Below are 21,795 nucleotides of genomic sequence, written 5' to 3'. Positions count from 1 at the left end.
CCACATAAAATGTCAAACATAAGCCATTTTTAAAACACCATTTTTAATTAGGAAGGAAATTAACCCTGCTTAAAACTACTCACCCTACAAAGAAACCTTATTTGTCTTGTGAATGAGCAGTTAAAAACAGAAGTACAGTCATCTTTCTTTGGCTGCCAGACCAGAACAAAGCTGTAGCAGTCCACATGGAGAGATAATATCCAGTGGGGCTACACCTTATAAGAATAAACTGAGAAATTTCTTTCAAATCTACATTACCTGAATACCTTACACTGTACAAGATCCAGTAAATGCTCATGTAAGCAATATACAAAATTACTTGGGGTTTACAGAAAAAAATCAGACTCTTGTGGCAAGGAATGTGGAAGCATCACAAACACACAACAGAAAATTAATACAAGGTGGAAAAGAACATTTTTGGATGACTTTATGCCATATCACAGGCATACATTATGCAAACAGTATCATAAAAAGGAGGGTTAACCAACCAGAACTGAGTAGACACAGTGGAATCGTACGAAACTTCTAGTCCGAGACTTAATGGAGACAAGTAAGAAGGCATAACAAGACCCATAAAAACAACAACGTAAAAAAGAGAAACTCAAGCTGCTACATCCACAACAAAGAGTCACCAGGAAAATCTCACCCCAAACCAAGTACGCTTAAACCCTCCATTAACAATAACATACTGCTGATTGGCAACTCTGTAGTGAGATATAATGTCTCCACCCTTAGAAGCTAGACAAAAATACAGTGAAGGTAAGTTGTTTTTCAGGTGTCAAGATCTCTGATGTCTCAAGGGCCCTGAAGTCAAGCATGTAGGACTACAAATCAGTGGTGGTCCATATGGGTGCAAATCAACTGGGACACAAAACCCTTAGGTAAATGCAGAGCATGTCACAAAAGCAGAAAAGACTGGTATTGAGCAGAATCCTATTTTTGCCAAGAATAATGTCAAGGTATGTGGAAAAGATGACTGACTTTAAGAACTTGCTCAGTAATTGGCTTCATTCTTGGGGGATCAAGTATGTGTCAGCATGGATAAAATGTTGCACAGCCCTATTTCCTTTGCCAAGGATGGCTTGCACCTCTCATTCCAGGGTTTCCACATACTGACTAAAGCCTTTGCTGTCCGCACAGAACTTGTTTAGGTAGAATTCACCTAATGGATCTTGCAACCTAAGAACATAATAAGCAAAGTTTTGGATAATATCAATATGGCACTGCTGAACACTAGGAGTGTAACTAACAAATCATCTTACCTTGAAGCCCTCTTGCATTTGGAGCACATTCATGTGTGTATTACTACTGAAATCTGGTTTAAAAGTGAGGAAAGCACCCGCCTTATACCAGAGTTTTGCACCTACCATGCCTTTGAACCCAATGGAAACTGTAGTGAAGTATTCATATTTGTTAAAGACCACACTGCCTCAACACAGACTCCCAGAGATCTACAAACCAAGCTTACTGAGATTCAACTCATTCTAAATAAAACCACATATCAAATCACAGCATATCACAGGACCCTCCTTGATGACTCCTGAAAACTATGTCTACTTCTTTTAAACAACTGATGAACTCCATACACAGAAAAATATAACTATCCTGGGAGGTTAACTATCCATACATAAACTTGGACATATACACCTTAAATGTAGCCCATGTCCAAAAATTCCTTGATTTGATAAACAAGAATTCCCTGGATCGAACAGAACAGCCAAATAAAGGACAAATTTTTCTTGACCTGGTCCTTAAAAATATAGTAGCTATATGTACTATTCCACTGGAATACTCTTTCTCGGTCAAGTCTGACCAGAACTGATAAAAATTTTCTTTCAAAATCCCTAAACCCTGAAATGTAAATATCACAATATTCAAAGACTTCAAACAAACAAAGTTCCAATTATGTAATGAATTCTCCCAGTTTAATTACACTCTCCAAAATGTTGACACAGTTAGTAGTTATGCAACAATTACAAACTTATCTCTTGGTACTAAAACTAAACAGAAAGGGGACGGAAAAGCAGACCAGCCTGGTGGTCCATGTGCACAAATAAACAATGCAATAAGAAGAAAAAGCTTATTAGAACATATAGCAAAAAGTACAGTTGTGTACACTTACCATAAATGTAGATGTTCGAGTGTATTCATTGTTGCAGTCATTACATTTGGGTAATCCTGCTGGCAGGTTGCACTTAGTTGGCCTGAATTCCAAAGTCCTGGGTCCTGCATCGGCTGCTGTCACCCCTTCCCTGACGTCAGGGGTATAAAAGATGCAGCCAACGCCATTTACTTTAGTTTTTCTTGCCCCAGATGTCAGGTGCCCCCTAAAAGGGGTAGCCAAAATTTATATACATACGTAAATACATGCACCAATATAAACTTTACCTTTATCTACTGGCAAATACACCACATATGTTGCATAAATCAGAGAAGGAAAGATAGGTTCCAGCAAAAGAAAGGGGGATGGTGGGTGGGTAACCTGGACTGCAACAGTGAATACACTCGAACATCTACATTTATGGTAAGTGTACACAACTGTACTATGTTCTTCGTGTTTCACTGTTGCAGTCATTACATTTGGGTAGAGTCCCAAAGCTATGGATGGGAGGCTGGAGCTAAATAGCATTAGGAGCGGCTATGAGGCCCTGCAGAACTGCAGTGGCAAAGCCTGCCCTGGACTTAGAGTAGAGTGGCAGATGATAGTGCTTTGTAAAGGTGTGCACTGAACTCCAAGTAGCAGCCTCTAAAATGTCCTTGGTTGGTAATCCCCTGAGAAAGGCTGCTGAAGTGGCTGCAGCTCTGGTTAAATGTGGCCTAATACCCTTAGGCACTAGCTTGCCATGGTGTAAGTAGCAGAAACGAATGCAGTGGCCTATCCACTTTGAGATAGCCTTTCCTTGTGATCCTGCAGCATATACCACTACTAATTGCTCTCTTTCTGAAAACTTTGGTTCTGTCCAAGTAGAATCTAAGCTGTGTGTGTACGTCCAAAGAATGCAGAATTCACTCCCCCTTGTTCTGTGGATTTGGATAAAAAGTTGGCAGATGAATAGTTTGGTTAAGAGCCATAGTGGACAACACCTTAGGCATAAATGTTGGGTTTGTCCTCAAGAGAGACTCTGTCTGGATAAAAAATGATAAAAGATTCCACAACCATGAGTGCCTGTAGCTCTGAAACTCATCTTGCAGAAGTTATTGATAGGAGCAGAGCTGTTTTCCAAGACAAAAACTTTATATCAGCAGTAGCAGCTGGCTCAATAGGAGGCAGGGTGAGTTTTTCCATGACATAGTTGATGTCCCATGCAGGCATTGGTGATCTCCTTGGAGGCCTTAAATTTTTGGCTCCTCTGAGGTATTGTTTTAATAAGGGATGAGAAAAGATTGGTGGCTCTGAATTGTAATGAGCCGAAATGGCAGAGGCATGAATTTTAATAGATGAAAAAGATAGGCCTTTGTCCAGCATCTCAGTTAAGTATTGCAAAATCTGAGGAATATTTGGCACAGCTGCATCAGTTCCTTGTGCCTCGTTCCAAGCACAGAATCTCTTCCATTTTCCAGCATAAGATGTTCTAGTACTAGGCCTTCTGGCCTCCAAAATGACATCCATCACAGCTTTACTGAGAGGTATGTTTTGTATGACTACATTATCCGCCATGCTGCCAGGTTTAAAGTCCTGAGTTGACTGTGCAGGATCTGATTGCTTTGCTGGGACAGTAGATGAGGTATCTGAGGTAAGGTCCAAGCTGGGCATTGAGACAAGGTCTTTAGGATTGGAAACCAGTACAGTCTGGAGCAATCAGTATCATTTTTGGCTTCTCCTGTCTGACCTTTAGGAGTACCTTGGGGAGGAGAAGCAGTGGGGGAAAAGGCATATACAGCTGAAAGACAGGGTGTCCACTTTCCATGCTTGTCTGTGATAACTCCTTGTGCAGAATCTTTTTAGTTGGTAGTTGTGAGTGGAGGCAAATAGATCTATGTCCGGGCATCCCCATTTCCTTGTTATGCTGAAGACTTGCGGATCCAGCTGCCACTCGTGGGGATCCATGAGGTTTCTGCTTAGTTCGTCTGCCAGAGTATTTTTCCTTCCTGGCAGGAACTGTGCCTGCAGATGTACTTGGTAAGATAATACTGTGTCCCACAAAGTCATGGCTAGTCTGCAAAGGGGGTAAGAATGTGTGCCCCTGCTTGTATATGTCTGTCTTTATCAGTAGTTGTCCCGGATGAAGTAGGTCCTTGTAGGCTGTCAGGGCATTCTGAACAGCTAGCATCTCTTTTTGATTGATATGTAGATGCATTTGGGTTGAGGACCATGTGCCCTGAATGCATCTTCCTGTCATGTGGGCCCCCCAGGCATAATCTGATCCATCCGTTGTTCGTGTCTGCCTGGCTGGGGGTAATGTGAATGGCTGTCCCTTGTTTTGGTGACAAGCCTTTGCCCACCATCGAAACTCCTGTTGTAGGCAGGGAATGAGAGTAACCATTGTTTCCAGGCTGTGGCAATGCTGAGTCCAAACACTTTTTAGGTACCATTGAAGTTTCCTCATATGCAGTTTTGCATATGGAATTAGTAGGATGCAGGATGCCATGAAGCCCAAAGCCTGCAGAATTTTTCTTGCAGATAACTGGGCCATTGTTGCCAACATTTTGAAATAGGTAGTCAGTTGCCTTTGTTTGTCTGGCATGAGATAAGCCATCTGGGCAGTTGTATTTAAGCTTGCACCCAGGAAGATTATCTCTTGAGAGGGCACTAGTTTTGATTTATTTTCGTTGACTGTGTACCCTAGGCATGTTAGAAGTCTTTTCACAAACGCCAGATGCTGTAGAAGAATGTCCTTGTTCTCTGCTTGAATTAGACAGTCATCCAAGTAAGGATATATTTGTATTCCTCTTTGTCTGCAGAATGCAGTTACTGGGGCTAGGCACTTTGTAAAGACCCTGGGCACAGTAGATAAGCCACAGGGCAGTGCAGAGAATTGGTAATGCATTGAGCCAGCCTTGAATCTTAGGTATCTTTTGCATAATTGTCTGATTGGGACATGCAGGTATGCCTCTTTTAGGTCTAGAGTCACCTGCCAAGCGTTCTTGCCCAGCATGGGCAGAAGCTGCTGCAAAGTCATCATCTTGAATTTTGGTATATCCAGGAATGTGTTCAGAATAGATAGGTCCAGTATTGGTCTCCAGGTGTTGTCCTTTCTGGGTACCAGGAACAGTCTTGAGTAAAATCCTTGTCCTTGCTCTTGCTCTGGTACTTGTTGAATGGCCCCCATGTTCATGAGGGATGAGACTTGTTTTTGTGCCTCTGCCCATTGATTTTTTTGGCAGATCTGGCCAGCTGTTTGCCTTTGGCAGGGTATGGAAATGGAACTTGTAGCCTTGTGACACGATATTTAGAACCCACTTGTCCTGGGTTATAATGTGTCAGTTTTGAGAAAAAATTGCTAATTTTCCCCCTAAGGGTGCTGCCAGGAGATAAGTGCTTGGTGCAGGCAGGGGGAAGTCATTGGGACTGATTCCTGTAAGGTTGTGATTTGTCTTCTCCAACTTTGGAGGTAGAAGCACCCCACTTCTTTGTCCTGTAGGAAGCTTGCGCCTGGGATCTGCCTCTAGGGCATCTGGATCTGCCCCTTTGAGGTCTGTCTGACACAGGAAAGGACCAATTCTTTGTAGGCCAGTGTCTACTAAACCTAGGTGGCTGTACTTGTAAAAAAATCTTTGACAGTTTGCATAGATTTAGCTTTGTCCTCCATTTTCTTTAACACCTCCTCTGCCTTAACACCAAACAAAGTATTATGCTGTAAAGGTGCATCTAATAATTTAGCTTTAACATGATCAGGCAGATTTTGTTCCTTTAACCAAGCATGCCTCCTAATTACAGAACCCATAACTGTGGCCCTGCAGGAGGCCTCCAAATAATCAAAACCACATTGCAAAGTATGTTTCCCAACTTGTTCTGCTGCATGCAATAAATCCTGCATTTTCTTGTTTTCTGCACATTCAGAGTTTAATAAAATTTTCTGTTTAAGCAATGCCATGACATGTTGCTGATATTTGAGCGTTTGAAACTGACAGTTTAAGGCCCTTATAGCCAAGGTAGCAGATGTGTAAACATTTTTTCCCCATCTATCCAGTGTCCTAGAATCTCTGTCAGAGGGGGTAGGGTTTTTTTGCAGCAGAAGCCTTAACTCCTTTGGGACCCTGTGAAATAGTTTCTGGGTCTGCAGCAGGATTTTTAAAAAGGAATTTATGAGAGTCAGGAACCCTGTAATATCTGTCAGGCTTAACAGGAGCTGGAGGTAAGGAGTCAGGGTTAAGACTAGACTCCGAAAACACATCATCTACAATATCTTACACAGGTGGAATGGCTAGTGGCCTGTGTTGAGGTAGTAAAAGGAAATCCCTGAGCCTCTTTTTAGATTCTGAAAAATTTTGGCTCTCCCAGTGGAAATGCTCCCTCATGGTATGCAAGGTTTCCCCAAATGAATAGTCCTCTGGAGGAGAAGCTGAAGTTATAGATTCTTCTGCATCAGAATGCTCATAGGGGGGAAGAGAATATTCCTGATCAGAAGAGGAATCAGAAGAAATAGAAACCTGATCTGGAGATTCATAGTCAGTCTCTTGCCTACGCCTCTTATCAGGAGGGGGATGGGAACCCCTGATCAAGATAATTAAGTCTTTGGCCATTTTGAGCATCTGTTTTTTGGGCATAAAAGCCTGTCCACGTGGCTCTTGAGTTTGTTTCTTTGCTTTAGAAGGTGCTTTAATCTTTGCCTTTGAAGCTGAGGTTGGTTTAATGTAAAGATGTTTAGGTCTGAAAACACCCTCAGAAGCCGGTGCCTGCTCAGCGGCTCTGGACCCATCTGAAGGAATAGTATCCGAGGCTCCAATACCTTGAGTTTCCAGTGGCATGGCTGACTCCACGTGGGAGTCGGTAGCGGCCTGCGACTCTAAAGTAGCAGGCGTCAGGGGCTGCGAAAGTGCCTCACTGAGAACCGGCGAACCTGTGACTGGCTTAGAAGAAGCTTTGTTGTCGGGTTTGGGCCTTGGTTGTCTATCTTGCTCTTTTTCTTTGCATTTTTTGTGAACTCTGGTAGTCAGATGGCTATCCGACGACATTTCTGGATAATTAAACCGGCGTCCAAAATAGTTTAAAGCAAATTCATACCGACGCTTAATAGTGCGTTGGTTAAATCTAGCACAAAACCGACAACCGGCAATGTTGTGATGAGGGCCTAGGCAAGGAATACAGTAAGAATGAAAGTTCTTATGAGGTATTTGCTTTCCACAAGAAATACAATTATTAACTTTTTCTGACATCGGTCTGGAGCAAGAAAAAAGTTTCCCCAACGGGGTACTTAGCTTTATTGAAGACTTCGGATCTGAAACTCGAACACGAAAATCTCAGGAGTCGGCCGACCGGCACTTGCGAACTGCTTCTGCTTCGGGCACCGCGCGACAAGAAAGACTGGAGAAAATGGCATCAGCCGCATCTTTTATACCCCTGACGACCTGACATCAGGGAAGGGGCGACAGCAGCCGATGCAGGCTATGGAATTCAGGCCGACTGAGGGCAACCTGCCAGCAGGATTACCCAAATGTAATGACTGCAACAGTGAAACACGAAGAACATCTAAAGACCCACAAATCAAGGTCATCAAAAGGTAATTCAAGGTACTGAAAAAGACCATCAAGAAAATTAAGGCTTCCTATGGACTTAGGATGGCACAGGAAGCAAAGAATAATTATAAATCCTTCTTTACTTACATCGAATCTAACACCCAACACTGCTTTGAGCTTATTCAAAATGGCATTACCTACTCTGATCCAATGAATATTACATATATACCAGCAAACAGATTCACTGCAAATTTCTTCCCACAGACATCTACATAGAAAACACATATTAAAGACCTCAAACTCATATAACCACAAAAGAAAAAGAAGTTATGTACTCACCATAACGTTTCATGCTTGTTGTCCATCTCACTGTTCATTCTTACAATGATGGGTTCGGAGCCGATCCTCGGCTCAGACTCGGCCGAATACTTAGCTGAAAATCTCAAACCTGGCTTGTGGCAAGAAGGTATCCCACAATGCAGTGGTGGAATTCCCCAGATCTTGTTTGCTGCTACTAATGAACGATATGAACACTATGTACATACCTACAAACATATACATATATCCAAATCCAAACTATACATACTGGAAGGAGAAACAAGCTGAGACAAAGAACTCCTGAAAGTAATAAAAATATCTACCAGGTCCACAAGGAGTCTTTGGCAGGGGGAAGGAGGGAGTGTTCGTAAGAATGAATGGCGAGATGGACAACAAACATGGAACATTATGGTGAGTACATAACTTCTTTATGTTATGTTATCCTATCTCGCCTTCATTCTTACAATGATGGGACAGCGTCCCTAGCACCTTTTTCCCTGGGTGGCTCATGGGAGTACACCTTTAAGCACCGTGGAACCAAAGGATGCCCTGTCCATGGAGGCCAAATCCACTTTGTAATGAGTGATAAAAGTATGTGGAGTAGACCAAGTAGCTGCTGCACAAATATTATCCATGGGAATTCTGGCTTGAAAGGCAGATGACGTAGCCATTGCTCTCGTGGAATGAGCTTTCACTTTGAAAGGTAGATCTTTGTGAGTCGAGTTATAGATAAATGTAATACAATTTAAAAGCCAATTGGAAAGAGTAATTTTTGAGACTGAGGTTCCTTTTTTTTGCATCAGAGAAGGATACAAATAACTGGTCAGAATATGCAAATAGAATCTGAGTTGTCTATGCACGTCCAGTTGAAGTAATTTGTATTGCGCCTTGTTGCTATGATTAGGAAAGAACACTGGCAGTTCTACAGATTGGTTTATGTTGTTTGGAGAAGAGACTTTGGGTAGAAAGGATGGGTTTGTACGTACGAATACCCTATCCTTATGACAAATCAAATATGGTGGTTTAACAGAAAGAGCTTGCAACTCTGATGCCCTTCTAGCAGAAGTTATAATCACTAGAAACAAGGTCTTCCAGGAAAGGAACTTGAGGTCTGAAGACGAAGAGGGCTCAAAAGGTGGTAACGTAAGATGAGACAAAACAAAATTTAGATCCCAAGGAGAAAGGGGTTCCTTAAAGGCAGGTCTTAATAAGGAGGCACCTTTTAAGAAGGCTCTACACAACCTATGTGACATTAAGTTGGAAGTAGCATCACCAATGTGAAAATTTGAAATTGCAGCGAGTTGAACTCTGACGGTTGCTGTAGCTGAGCCTTGTTGAAACAGTTACATCACAAATTCCAAAAAAGAATGAATAGGTGCAGAAAAAGGATCGATGCTCCTGTCTTGAGCCTAAAAGGAAAACCTCTTCCATTTACTAGAATACAGCTTTCTAGTAAAAGCTTTATGCGAGGACATTAAGATATGTCTAACTGAGTCTTTCGGCTTTTCCCGGTTAGGGGTCACCACAGCGGAACTCCGGTCCGCTAATGATTGGCAGTAGATTTTTACGTGCTGAGTTGCCAGCCCTGACGCACAACCTTCAACAAAGGCACGCCCATTCACGCATGTCTCCACACAGAAGACGCTGTAGCTGAGAATCGAACAGGACAACGTCTTACTGTGAGGCGACAACGCTACCGCACCACCACCACCGCAGCATTAAGATATGTCTAACTGTAGGAGTAAAATTGTGAAGCCTGACTTAATTGGGAAGTGGAGCAGCCAAGCTGTCAGTTTTAGGGTGTGGAGAGAAGGATGAAGCTCCCCCGACATATGAGTCAGCAGATCCAGCACTGGGTCCAGAATCCATGGTTTCTCCTGAAGATGAAGCCAAGGAAGGGGAACCAGACTTGGCGAGGCCAGTAAGGAGCAATGAGAATTAATCTGCTTCCCGAGCATTGTGCTTTCTGAATTACTCTGTGTATGACAGGAAATGGAGAAAAGGCATAATGAAGTCCCGAGGGCCAATCATATGCAAGAACGGCTCTCAGCATCTCCCATGGAGGAGGGGATTAGGGTAAAGAAGTTACTGCACTTGGTATTCATGGGAGTGGCAAAGAGATTGCAGCAAGGCTGTCCCCATGTTTGGAAAATCATTTCCGCTACATTGTGATTGAGAGACCACTCGTGAGGCATTAGGATTGCTCTGCTCAGCTTGTCCACTATTACGTTGGACTTCCCCAAAATGTGCGTTGCAATTAGAAAGCACTGGGAAGAAACTGTCCATTGCCACACTCTTAGGGCTTCTCGACAAAGGGGGTAAGATCTGGTTCCCCCCTGCTTGTTTATGTACCAAACCACAGACATACTGTCTGACTGTATCACAATAGTCCCTAGAGGGAGAGAGTCTTGAAGTGCTTGCAATTCAAGAAGCACTGCTTTCATCTCTAGAACATTTATATGCAGGTGAGCTTCATGTTCTTGACATGTACCTTGGACTGATCTTCCTAGATAATGCCCCCCTACACACACACACACGCTATTGGTTGATGTGGAACGAAAGGTCTGCCTATTGTCACATGAGTGGAGTGCATCCATCATCTTAAATCGTTCTTGCAAGATTCCATTATTCTGACCAGATGAGACATTGGAAGCTCTTGAAGTGACCATTGGGAGAACAACAGCCAATGAAGAATCCTCATGTGCATTCTGGCAAGAGGGACTAATGTAATCATGGAGGCCATTGTTCCTAGTAACTTTATAATTATCTTTGCTTTCACTTTGGTCTTGGGAAGGAGGTGAAGTATTTGCTGACTGAGTGCCATAACTCTTTCTGTTGGAAGAAGTGCTACCATAGATGAAGTGTCTAGATCTGCGCCTATGAATGTAATATGTTGACAGGGCAACAAGGCAGATTTTTGAAAACTTACTGTAATGCCCAACTGATTGCAGATGTCCAAAGTTAGGTCCCTGGCTTGTAGGAGTAGATGCTTGGTGGTGGCAGATAGAAGCCAGTCGTCTAGATAGGGAAACACACGAAATCCTAGACGTATCAGGTGAGCCGTAACTACTGCCATACATTTGGTGAACACTCTGGGGGCTGTAGTGAGACCAAAGGGCAGAGCTCTAAACTGGTAATGGCAGGCTCCCAGCTGGAAGCTTAAGTACCTTCTTGATGTCCTGTCCATTTTTATGTGGTAGTAAGCATCTTGAAGGTCTATCGAGCACATCCAATCATCTTTCCCTAAAAATGGAAGTACAGACTGCAGTGTCACCATACGGAATTTTGACTTCTTGACAGATTCATTTAACTTGGTTAGGTCTAATATGGGCCTCCAGTCCCCTGTTCTTTTTGGCACCAAAAAGAATCTTGAGTAATTTCCGAATCCTATTTGGTCTGCTGGGACTTCTTGGATGATTCTTTTGTGGAGCAACTTTTGAATCTCTATAGTTGCTTGTTCCCTTAGATTGAGTGGAACATCTGGGATTGTTTTGGTCTGCGTGACAGGGTTGGAAAAAGGGATAGAGTATCCTCTGGATATTATATTTAGTACCCATTTGTCGTTTGTAATATTTTGCCAGGCTTCTGGGTACATTGATAAATGTCCCCTGACTGCCTCCAGAGTAGAGCAGTCAGGCCTCCTTTCAGGGGCGCTGATAAGGGCGTCCGGGAAAGGAATCACGGTCACCCTGGTTTTTCGGGCCCCCTCTGCTTCTGGGGTGGCATCTACCATTATTACCTCCCCCTCTGCCCCTGGGGAAGGTATCACCCTGTGCGTCCTGGAAAAATCTCTGGGATCTTTTGAACCACATCTTTCTGCTCTTCTGGCCTTTGGGATAAGGTCTTGAAGGTACAGAAAAACATACTCCAGTGGCAGAGAGAGTTTTCCCTTCCTGCTCGCACTGGGTTAAAGTGTCTTTTACTTTGGGTCCAAAGAGTGAGGAACCATCAAAAAAGGCGTTAGTAAAGGTAGACTTAAAGAGCTCTGCAAAATTGCACAAGCGCATCCAGGAGTGTCTCCTAAGTGAAACTCCTGAACCCGCTGCCTTGCTCGTTCCATCTGCTGCATAGGATATGAGGCTCATGGAGGAGTTGACAATGGAATCAAAGGTGGACAGCTGGGAGGAGACCTTCACATTCACCCCTGCAATTAATGAACCTTGTAGAGTATCTCCTAGCTCTTTCAGGAGATCTCTTTGTAGCCTTGTAAAGTGGGATAAACAGTTCAGCGATCGCAGTGAGAAAGTTGCTGAAGAAAAGGCACACTTCCAGTATCTGTCCATTGTTCAAGAGTCTTTATTCAGAGGATGAACAGATGAGGAAGTCTCTGCAAGTTCCTTCTTGGTGGCTGCTGCCACCACCATAGCATCTACCGGTACCCCCTTAGTTAGAAAATCCTTGCCCGAAGGAGCTGACAAAAATTTGTTTGGCCTCCGAGGTACTGGTTCCATAGTGTCAGGTGACTCCCACACCTTCCGATTAACCAGGTCCATTAGCTCATCGAAAGCTGGAGACACTCAGGAGGCTGAAGGTTGAGACCCAAAAGCCTTCAAGTACACTGACTCCTCATCAGAAGGGGTGGTGGCCTGCCAGCCGCCTCTTTGCTTGAGGATCTCTAGTATATCTGCAAATGAGATATCATCAGAGGACAACCATGGGGACCCCTCCGACTCAACGAGGTCAGTGTCTGAAGTGATGGACTCATCTGAGGAGTCAACATGCTTCCTCTTGCAGGTTCTCTTCCGAGGTGGCTTCTCAGAAGGATATTCTGGGGATGCCTCAGGGGAGAGGGGTTCGTCCATTGGGGGATCCTGAGGCTCTGGATCTCTGCTGTTCTGTGGAATGGGTGGTGCCAAGAGAGTAGCTGGTGTCTTAGGGGGATGAGTACTGGTATCCCTCTGTGGTGCTGAATGGGTAGACAACACACTCCTCATCAGCTCAAAGGCGGATCCTGCCAGCTCCGAAGACTCCCCCGACTCTGAAAAGACAGAGGAAGGCAATGGAGCCAATAAGATCAGACCCGAGGCCAATGTGAGAGCGGAGGTAACCCAGGCCGATGCTCCAAGCAGTAGACTCAGCACCGAAGAAGATCGGGCCGAGAATCCCCAGCTCTCAAACTCCCCGGATGGGGCCGAGAGAGTCGGAGCAGATGACGGCTCCGTGAACACTGAAGGGGGTCCCGGAACTGATGGGTCCACAGTAGGCGGTACCAAGCACTCCAGCTCTGAAGGACCAGCTTGGCTCGGAGGAGGAACAACAGTGGGTACAGTAGGCTCCGAGACCAAATGGGTGGGAGCCGAGAATAATTTAGTCAGCGCCGGCAACTTCAGGAGTCTGCGCACCACCCGTTCCACATCATCATCAGATAAACTTCTGGTAGACCTGGAAGAGAGGGATGGAGAACGAGACCTATGAAGTACTGGCGATCTCAGCGTCGGAGAAACCAGTGAAATATCAATGGACTGGCTCCGAGTGGAGGTATCTTGCAGTTCCGAAGGCTTTGGAGCCAAAGTACCAGGCCTGTCAACCAAAAAGACTTCCGACGGCAAAGAGGACTGTGGAGCTGAAAAAGTAGTGGCCTTTGAAATTTTAGGAAGTTTGACTGGAGGCACCGACTGAGCTGATGTTGCGGGAGATTGTCTTTTCTAAAACATCCTTTTTTGAGGAAGGAGACGAAGAAGAGGAAGAAGAACTATGAACGGCTTCCTCAAAAGAAGCCTTTAAGAGCCCTTTTAGAATCAACTTGTTTCTCCTTTCCTGAAGAACTCTAGCACTAAATGAATGACAAAAGGTGCAGTCTTCTTGGAGATGAATGACACCAAGGCAATAAACACAAATAACATGTCCATCTGTGATGGACATTTTTTGCGAGCACTTTTGACATTTCATAAAGCCCAAAGGCTTATGTTCTCTCTCATTTTGGCCTTTGGACATTTTCAAGTTAAGACCCTAAGGCGATAGCAAAAACAACAAGAAAGTTCTTTTAGCTAAGACTAATATGCTAAAGCTACACCACATGTTACTACAGGACAACACAAGGAGCGACAACCAGGGGAAGAATAATAGAACCTCTAACTCAAAAGGTTCTATTTTCCAGACAAAACAATAAAACAGTATAAGCCCTCTAACTTAAATGGGCGAATAGCTCTCTAACTTAAACGAGCTATAAGGAGACTAACAAATGAACAACCACTACACAGGATACCAAAGGGGCCTGGAAAGCAACGGCAAAAGTCGTGCCAAAGGGAAAAAAACTATCACTACTTAAAGAGCAGCAAGGAGACACAACAAGTTAAACCTAATATGACTAAAAGCTAAATATATGCAAATATAACAAGTTTAGACAAAGGTAATAGAAAAAATATTTCAGAACTTAGCCATGGCCAAGAAGAGCACATCCCAACTTCGTAAAGCGGCAAACGAGATCTGGGGAATTGCATCACTGCATTGTGGGATACCTTCTTGCCACGAGCCAGGTTTGATACTTTCAGCTAAGTATTCGGCCGAGTCGGAGCCGAGGATCGGCTCTGAACCCATCATTGTAAGAATGAAGGCGAGATAGGACAGTATTAACATCAACTGTTAAGAGTACTTTCCAAAACAAAAATACATCCTCAACGGCCGGGACATGATTACATACTAGACTGCCTGATGAACAGCACTGAACATGTGCTGGTGGACTCATTCCTACAACTATACTATTCAACTTGAGTTTATCCACTGGTTTGTCCCTGAGCCTTGGAGCACAGCAGTTGTGATGCCTCTTTATAAGGCAGGGCCTACCATGGACCCAAGGAATTAAAAATCCATCAGCCTGACGTGTCTCATGTGCAAGGCCATGAAATGGGTAAAACAGACCTGATAAAATATAATATAAAAAAACTTATAAGATTTAACCCTCAGCAGTTTGGTTTTGGTAAGCGTAGGTCCTGTCTAAAGAATCTGGTACATTTTTTGAGAGTGTAACACAAGCCACAGACAGTGGTTACACTGGCCATACAGAATCCATTGATCCTGCCAAATCATTTGATACTATACTATATGCTGACTTTATCAACAAGTTAACTGCATTTCAAATTGATTCCTATGTAGTTAGATGAACAGCTAACTGGCTGAGGGACAGAACCTATACTGTGAAGGTGGCAGGCACATCCTTAGAGATCATGAAATTTCCAGTGGGATACCACAGGGTTCCATCCTGGGATCTCTACTATTTGACATATACTTCTCTGATCTCCAAATCAAAAACCAGGAACTCTGGTTAACCAAGTTTGCAAATGACTGCAAACTGAGTGCTGTACTTAAATCCCCTTCTCATTTGTAAAACCTAGAAAATGAACTTGCACATATTAATAGCTGGTGTGCTGAAAACATGCTAAAATTAAACGATAAAAAATACAATGTTGTTTGAGTTTGGCAAACAAACCCTCCACCCGGCTGACAGTAGAGAAAACACCCTACTCCAAAACAAGCAAGTTGTGAGAGACCTTGAACATGGGTAAGAATCTCCCTCTCCTTTGATAATCACACTGCAACAGTGGTCAAGAAACCTTTTATCACAGCTGATCATAAAGGGTACTTCAACAAGATATAAAGTCCATACCCCTCTGTACTCTACACGGATCAGGCCCATTATAGAATACAATGCCCCTTTGGGATGTGTTTCACTTAATACTTCAAGCAGATGGGAAGATTCCAAAGGTTCCTGTCAATAATATCATGGGCCTAAAGGACCCAAGCTATCAAGTGAGGCTGAAGGCCGTATTCCTGTATTTAGTATCCTATAAACTCTTTAGGGATGATGTGTGCTTTGTTATCCCAACCATTAGGGAACTGGCAGTCTAAGACCTTTTATTTCCCCACAAATCAAACAGTCCAGCAAACAACAGAACAAGAGACCTGAACCTGTTTCAGCAAATAAAAAAAATCATGGTGGAGAGACAGATTTGTCACACAGATTACCTCTTTGCTGGAACAAACTTCCTTTACAGATCAAGAAATGTGACACTATCTTCCTTTAAGAAGAAATTAAACAGTTGGACAGGTATCTGTAATTTCAGTTCCAGTATGACTAGCTTGTCACTCCTTGAAAAAGAAAGCAAGGACTAAGAGTGAGTACTGATAAGGAGTAAATGGCCAAATGTCACAGCTGCTTTATACATTCTGTGATACAAGAAACAGGTCAGACGTCTAACAAACCTAAGAAATCCAGTTTATGAACCAGGAATAAATACAGGTGTCTGCACACATAGCCTGACAGCTACTGAACAGTCATATGTCACTATTTAAAAGAAGTCAACAACCCTACGCCACTACTGAGTATGAAGAAGAAAAATGTTTATTCTGACAAAAGTGATCAACATTAATAACAGATGCCATGCAGCTAGTTCCCATCTTTTCACCTCCATTTGTTCCCCATGGACTAAATCCTTAAAGAGCTTTGCTGCAAGGAAAGTCTTAAATAAAACCTCTACAAGTTTATAAACCTGGACTATATACCAGAAACAATAAATCAACAAGGATACAATACCTGAACAACTCACCAAGTGTTAGGTTCAGCAATATACCTGTTGCTTGGAAAGCAAATAACTTGCTCAGTAAGCACTGGCCAAGCTTAGAGATAACTGCATTTAAGGGGCTCTGTTATCAGTCTATAATTTCCCATTGACTTCTTTCTTGTTACCAGTGGTGGAGTACAAAACATGAGTATGACATTCCTCCAAACTGTCAAAAACAAAAGTGCAGGACTCTGACTGAAGTCTGTGTCATTGAAGCTCTATCCCCATGCTCATATAACTACCGATACTGTACATAAAATACAGTAAAGTTAAACAATATACTCCCAAGATACAGGCAGCACCTTATTTCCATTAACCCTTACAACATTTCATTGCCAACATTAGCACTGTACTTACAGTACTAAATCACTAACACTTCTAGCCCCATACGGTACGACACTCCCTTATAAACATCTTTAAGACAGATTTACTAGCATGAAAGAATCAATTTTAAAAAGGGTGACATGTTAAGACAGCTAATTATATACCGAAAACATTCAAACTAATTCATCTCTCATCCAAACAGTACCTTTTCTCTACCACTATTTGTGACTCATTAAGACAAACTACATACCTAAAAATTCAAACTGATTTTTTCCTCATACTAACAATACCCTTATTCAAATCTATTATCATACATCTCCTTTTAACTTGAGCATTCTGCCTAATGAATACCAGTTTTAAACATGTCCTTAATGTATTCCATCTTAAAGCAAGCACACTTAAAACATTACACTATATTATACACCTAGCACCCAGTTTTATCTATAATGTTGCCTCCCTATCCTATTACACTCTGCTTCTCCCCCTTTTGCATATAGCCTTCACTTTCATCCTTAATCATAAAATATCTACTCATTACGCTAACAGTCAGTCTGCGCATCCTTAACAACTCTCCAAATGAAATTATTCAACATACCATAGCATAGTCAAACGACTGAAAAACACTTACAGCAACATTCCCTATTTCTTTAATGTCCCAGACCCTTTATTCCAAATTACACACACAACATAGCTACTACTCTCTTCTCCTTCACATCTCTCCCTCTCTCACCCAAAATGAAAAATACCACTCCTCCCCACCACATCAAATTTCTAAAATTTACAATAACACCAACTGCACTAAATATTTTCTTAACTCATAGTTTTGTTGAAACAAATCCCAGACCTCAATGTGCTACTTAATTACCAACAACATAGACAAGAAACAAATTAAAACAGCACTTTTGAATGCTAGAGGCATGAAAAGCATACTGAACACCACTCTATTGTGTTAATGCATAAACTAGACGAAGAAATCACAGAATCCTGGCTGAAATCAGACACTCCAAACCTAAGCCGCCATTTTCTCATATACAACTATCTATTTAAAAGTATACAATGTACAAGAATAGGAGGTGGGACTGTTTTTCTCATAACAAAACAGCAGCAAAGCATTCCTCCAAACCCCAAATAATTCCAGTGATGACCACAGCCCTAAATGGACCAGCCTACCTCTCACTTATTACCACAAAGTTTGAATTTTCTTTTAACAATGTACTGTAACACATCCCAACTCAAAAAGACAGCATTACTGTGAGACTTTAACTTGAACCTTTTCCATCCCTAGAAATCTGAAACAGAATTCCTGTCAGCCCACTGTTCGACACAAATAGCAAATCAACACACCAGACAGATTCTTAAACAGGAAAACACTCACTTCTTGACATTGTTATCACAAACATACCACATAAACTAGAGAAATGTACAGATCTATAAATAAAAAATACCATAACAGTAGATGGTTGAATACATCATTGTGGCAGTAGCCTAAGTTACATAGGTTACATCCTGTTAATGATATGACAATTGGGAAGCTTCTGAATCTTCAGGGTACCTTCGACATACCCTAAATGCTGAACAGCTTGATTAGTACAGTATAAAATCAGCAGTTAAGGCTCCAAACAGCCACAGCTTTCTTGTTTTTGAGTAAGCATGGCTGCAGCCCTGCTAGTTAGGTATATGCTAGGAAACAGGAAAATATAAATGTTCACAAGCTGGCATAAAACGCAATAGAAAGGAGAAGGGGGTCCTTACTGTAACAGTGATCTATTTGAACATCTACTGTTATGATAAGTTTTACTTAAACAACTGTAGTATGTTCATCATTACATCGCTGTTGCAGAAGCCTAAACTATATGGGTAGATTACCAGAGCTTAGAAAGAAAGGGAAGAGGAAGAAGGTTCAGAATCAAGGAGCTTTGCAGAATAGTCCTAACAAAACCTGGACTAAACAGAGAGAAAGAATCTAACTTGTAGTGCTTTGTAAAGGTGAGCACAGATGATCAAGTCGCTGCATGTAGTATAGTCCATCCATTCCAAAAGCCACCAAAGAAGCTACATCCCTGGTAGGGTGGGCCCTGACTGTGACTGGAAATGATTGTTATGATGAGAATAACAAAAACAGTAGCATGAGGCAACAGATTAGAAATTGTTTTGATACTGATTGCCCTATCTTCTCACCTTCATAAGAAATAAACAGTTGATCAAAACTCCATTTAGTCCTGTCAATGTAGTATGTCAGCTGCTCTCAGGGTTGCCAGAGCCGCATTAAACAGAAGTTACATCGTATGCCAGTATATGAGCCAATCAAAAATCAAAATGCAGAGGCTGTTTCACCGGGATTTTAACCGGCAGTACAGGACTCAAGATTGGCCTGCTGATTCAGGAACATTCCCGCTCAAATAGGGATGTCTGGCAACCCTGGTTGCCCTTCAACATCCAGCATATGTAAAATTGTTTCTCACTTTTTTTAGCTCTGAAAAGGAAACTGGAAGATGAATAGCCTGACTCAAAGAAAACTCTGAAACAACAAGCATCAATAAAGAGCTTATTCTCAAAGTTAACCCTGTGAAAGATGAGATAAGATTGACCCCCCCCAATGATAAGAACTTATAACTCGGACACTCCTCCAGCAGTAGTCAGAGGAATAAGTAATACTTTTCCAAGATCACATCTTTTCCACATCAGCCTCATGAACTGGTTCAAATGAAAACATTTAAGTTTCACCAAAACTAAATTAAGATGCCAAGAAGGAGCCATCTGTCTTCTAGGTAGATGGATATGTAAAAACTCCTTTCAAAAACTATTTGACTTGAAGCTGGGAAGAAAGGGGGATCTACAGGCAGACAGAGATGTCAGAAAGGTGAATCATTACAGAAGACTGTGAAATGACAGAGGATAATAACTCACACAAATACTGTAGAACCAGAGGCATCTATGCCTGAAAAGAGTCCTGGTTCTTACTCTGGCACCATCTAGAAAATCTTTTCCACTTACTCATAAAAAGAAGTTATGTGTTACCATAATGTTCCATCTGTGTTGTAGAGCTTCATTCATTCCTTACTGATAAGACTTCAGTTCCGACCTCAGAACCGACTCGGCCAATATACAAGCTCGCACCAGCCAAAAACTCTCGAGCTAAGTCCTACCCATAGTGCCCGTCTTCTCCTTTCTCCAGATCAAGTTTGCCCACCTAGCACAGAGACACTAGAAGCAATAGAGATAAGGAGACCCTATCTGAGCAGATGCCTTATCAGGTCGATAGGACTAAAGGATCCCCAGGAGTCTTTAGGCAGGGGGAAGGAGGGGGGAGCATAAGGAATGAATGAAGACCTATAACATAGATGGAACATTATGGTAAGACACAACTTCTTTATCTGATGTTGTAAATCTTCATTCATTCCTTACTGATAGGATGGAATCCCCAACTACTTGTGACCTGGGTGGCCCTATGGAAGGATATTCCTGAGCATCACTGAGCCAAAAGATGCTCTTCCCCTGGAGGCCATATCCAATTTGTAATGTGTGATAAAGGTATGGGGGGTTTCCCAAGTGGCCGCTGCAGAGATGTCATCCATAGAGGCTCTGGAATGAAAATCCACAGAAGTGGACACTGACCTGATGCAATGAGCCTTAACTCTAGAAGCCAAAGTTATTTTTTTCAGTTGATAGATAAAGGTAATGCTAACCATTTTGACAAGGTGACTTTAGAAACCGCCTTGCCCAATCTGGGGCCTGAAAAAGCTATGAACAGCTGGTCCGACTTCCTGAAAGATTTAGTTTTGTCTAAATAAAAATGCAGCTGCCTATGTACATCCAGCATCTGCAACTGGTATTCACCTTTGTTAGAGAAATTTGGAAAAAGGACTGGTAAATCAATGGACTGGTTTAGGCTTGAATTTGAGGTAACCTTGGGTAAAAAGGAAGGGTTAGTTCGAAGTGATACTCTTTCGTTGTGGAAGATCAAATAAGGATGGTTAACTCTCAAAGCCTGCAATTCTGATACTCTCCTGGCTGAGGTGATGGCTACCAAGAATGCGGTTTTCCAGGATAAGAACTTTATGTCACATGTGGCAGAAGATTCAAAGGGTGAACAGGTTAAAGTCTACAGGACCAAAGTCAAATTCCATGGTTCAGTTGGGGTTTTAATAGGTGGTCTGAGGTATATAATTCCTTTCATAAACGTTTTGCAAAGACGGTGGAACATTAGTGAAGAGTCATTAGAACCATTATGAAAATTGGCAATAGCTGCTAGGTGCACTGTAATAGTTGAGGCTGATGCTCCTGCATGGAGAAGGGTTGACAGGTGTTCCAAAACTCTATGGACCGGCATTGAAAAAGGGTCTAGTCGTTGTTTAGCCCAAACAACAAACCTGACCCATTTGCTGTGGTAGAGTTTCCTGGTTGAGGGTTTATGGGAAGCCAGAAGGATCTTTCGGACTGGAGAAGATAGGTTTATTCGCCTGGCAATCAGTGGAAGTGGAGATATCAAGCCGTCAGCTTGAGACTGTGAAGATTGGGGTGGACCAGCCCCTGTGGGTGAGATGAGTCCCTGGGTTGGGTCCAGGATCCACAGGCGTTGAACCAAATGAGGCCATAGGAAGGGGAACCAAACTTGATGGGGGCAGTGAGGAAAACCTTGCTTCTCAGCTGTTGCGCTTTCTTCAAGAACTGCAGAATGAGAGGAATAGGGGGAAAGGCATACAGTAGACCCGGGGGCCAATCATGAGTCAGAGCATCTCTCGGTGACTCCACCAGGGGGGATCAGGGTGAAGAAGCTATTGCATTTGTGGTTCAAGAGGGAGGCAAAGAGGTCGCAGCAAGGCCAGCCCCAATGACGAAAAATTTGAGTTGCTATTATGAGGTAGAGAGACCACTAGTGAGGCATCAGAATGTTCCTGCTCAGTTTGTCTGCAATCAGATTGCAATTCCCAGGAATATGAGTGCTAGTAGAAAGCGGATGGAATCTATCACCCATTGC

At 42.6% G+C, this 21,795-nt stretch overlaps 1 protein-coding gene across 1 annotated transcript in view; it reads right to left on the bottom strand.

Moving 5' to 3' along the window:
- CIC (capicua transcriptional repressor) overlaps nucleotides 1-21,795 on the bottom strand; it is a 1,784,113-nt gene that overhangs the window by 297,570 nt on the left and 1,464,748 nt on the right. The window lies entirely within an intron of this gene.

This window comes from Protopterus annectens, chromosome 8.part0 (assembly GCF_019279795.1).
Source record: "Protopterus annectens isolate FY-2018-M chromosome 8.part0, PAN1.0, whole genome shotgun sequence".
NCBI classification, from domain to species: domain Eukaryota; kingdom Metazoa; phylum Chordata; order Ceratodontiformes; family Protopteridae; genus Protopterus; species Protopterus annectens.
Note: the sequence above shows the minus strand (reverse complement) of the source record. Positions and strands in the feature narration are given on the sequence as shown.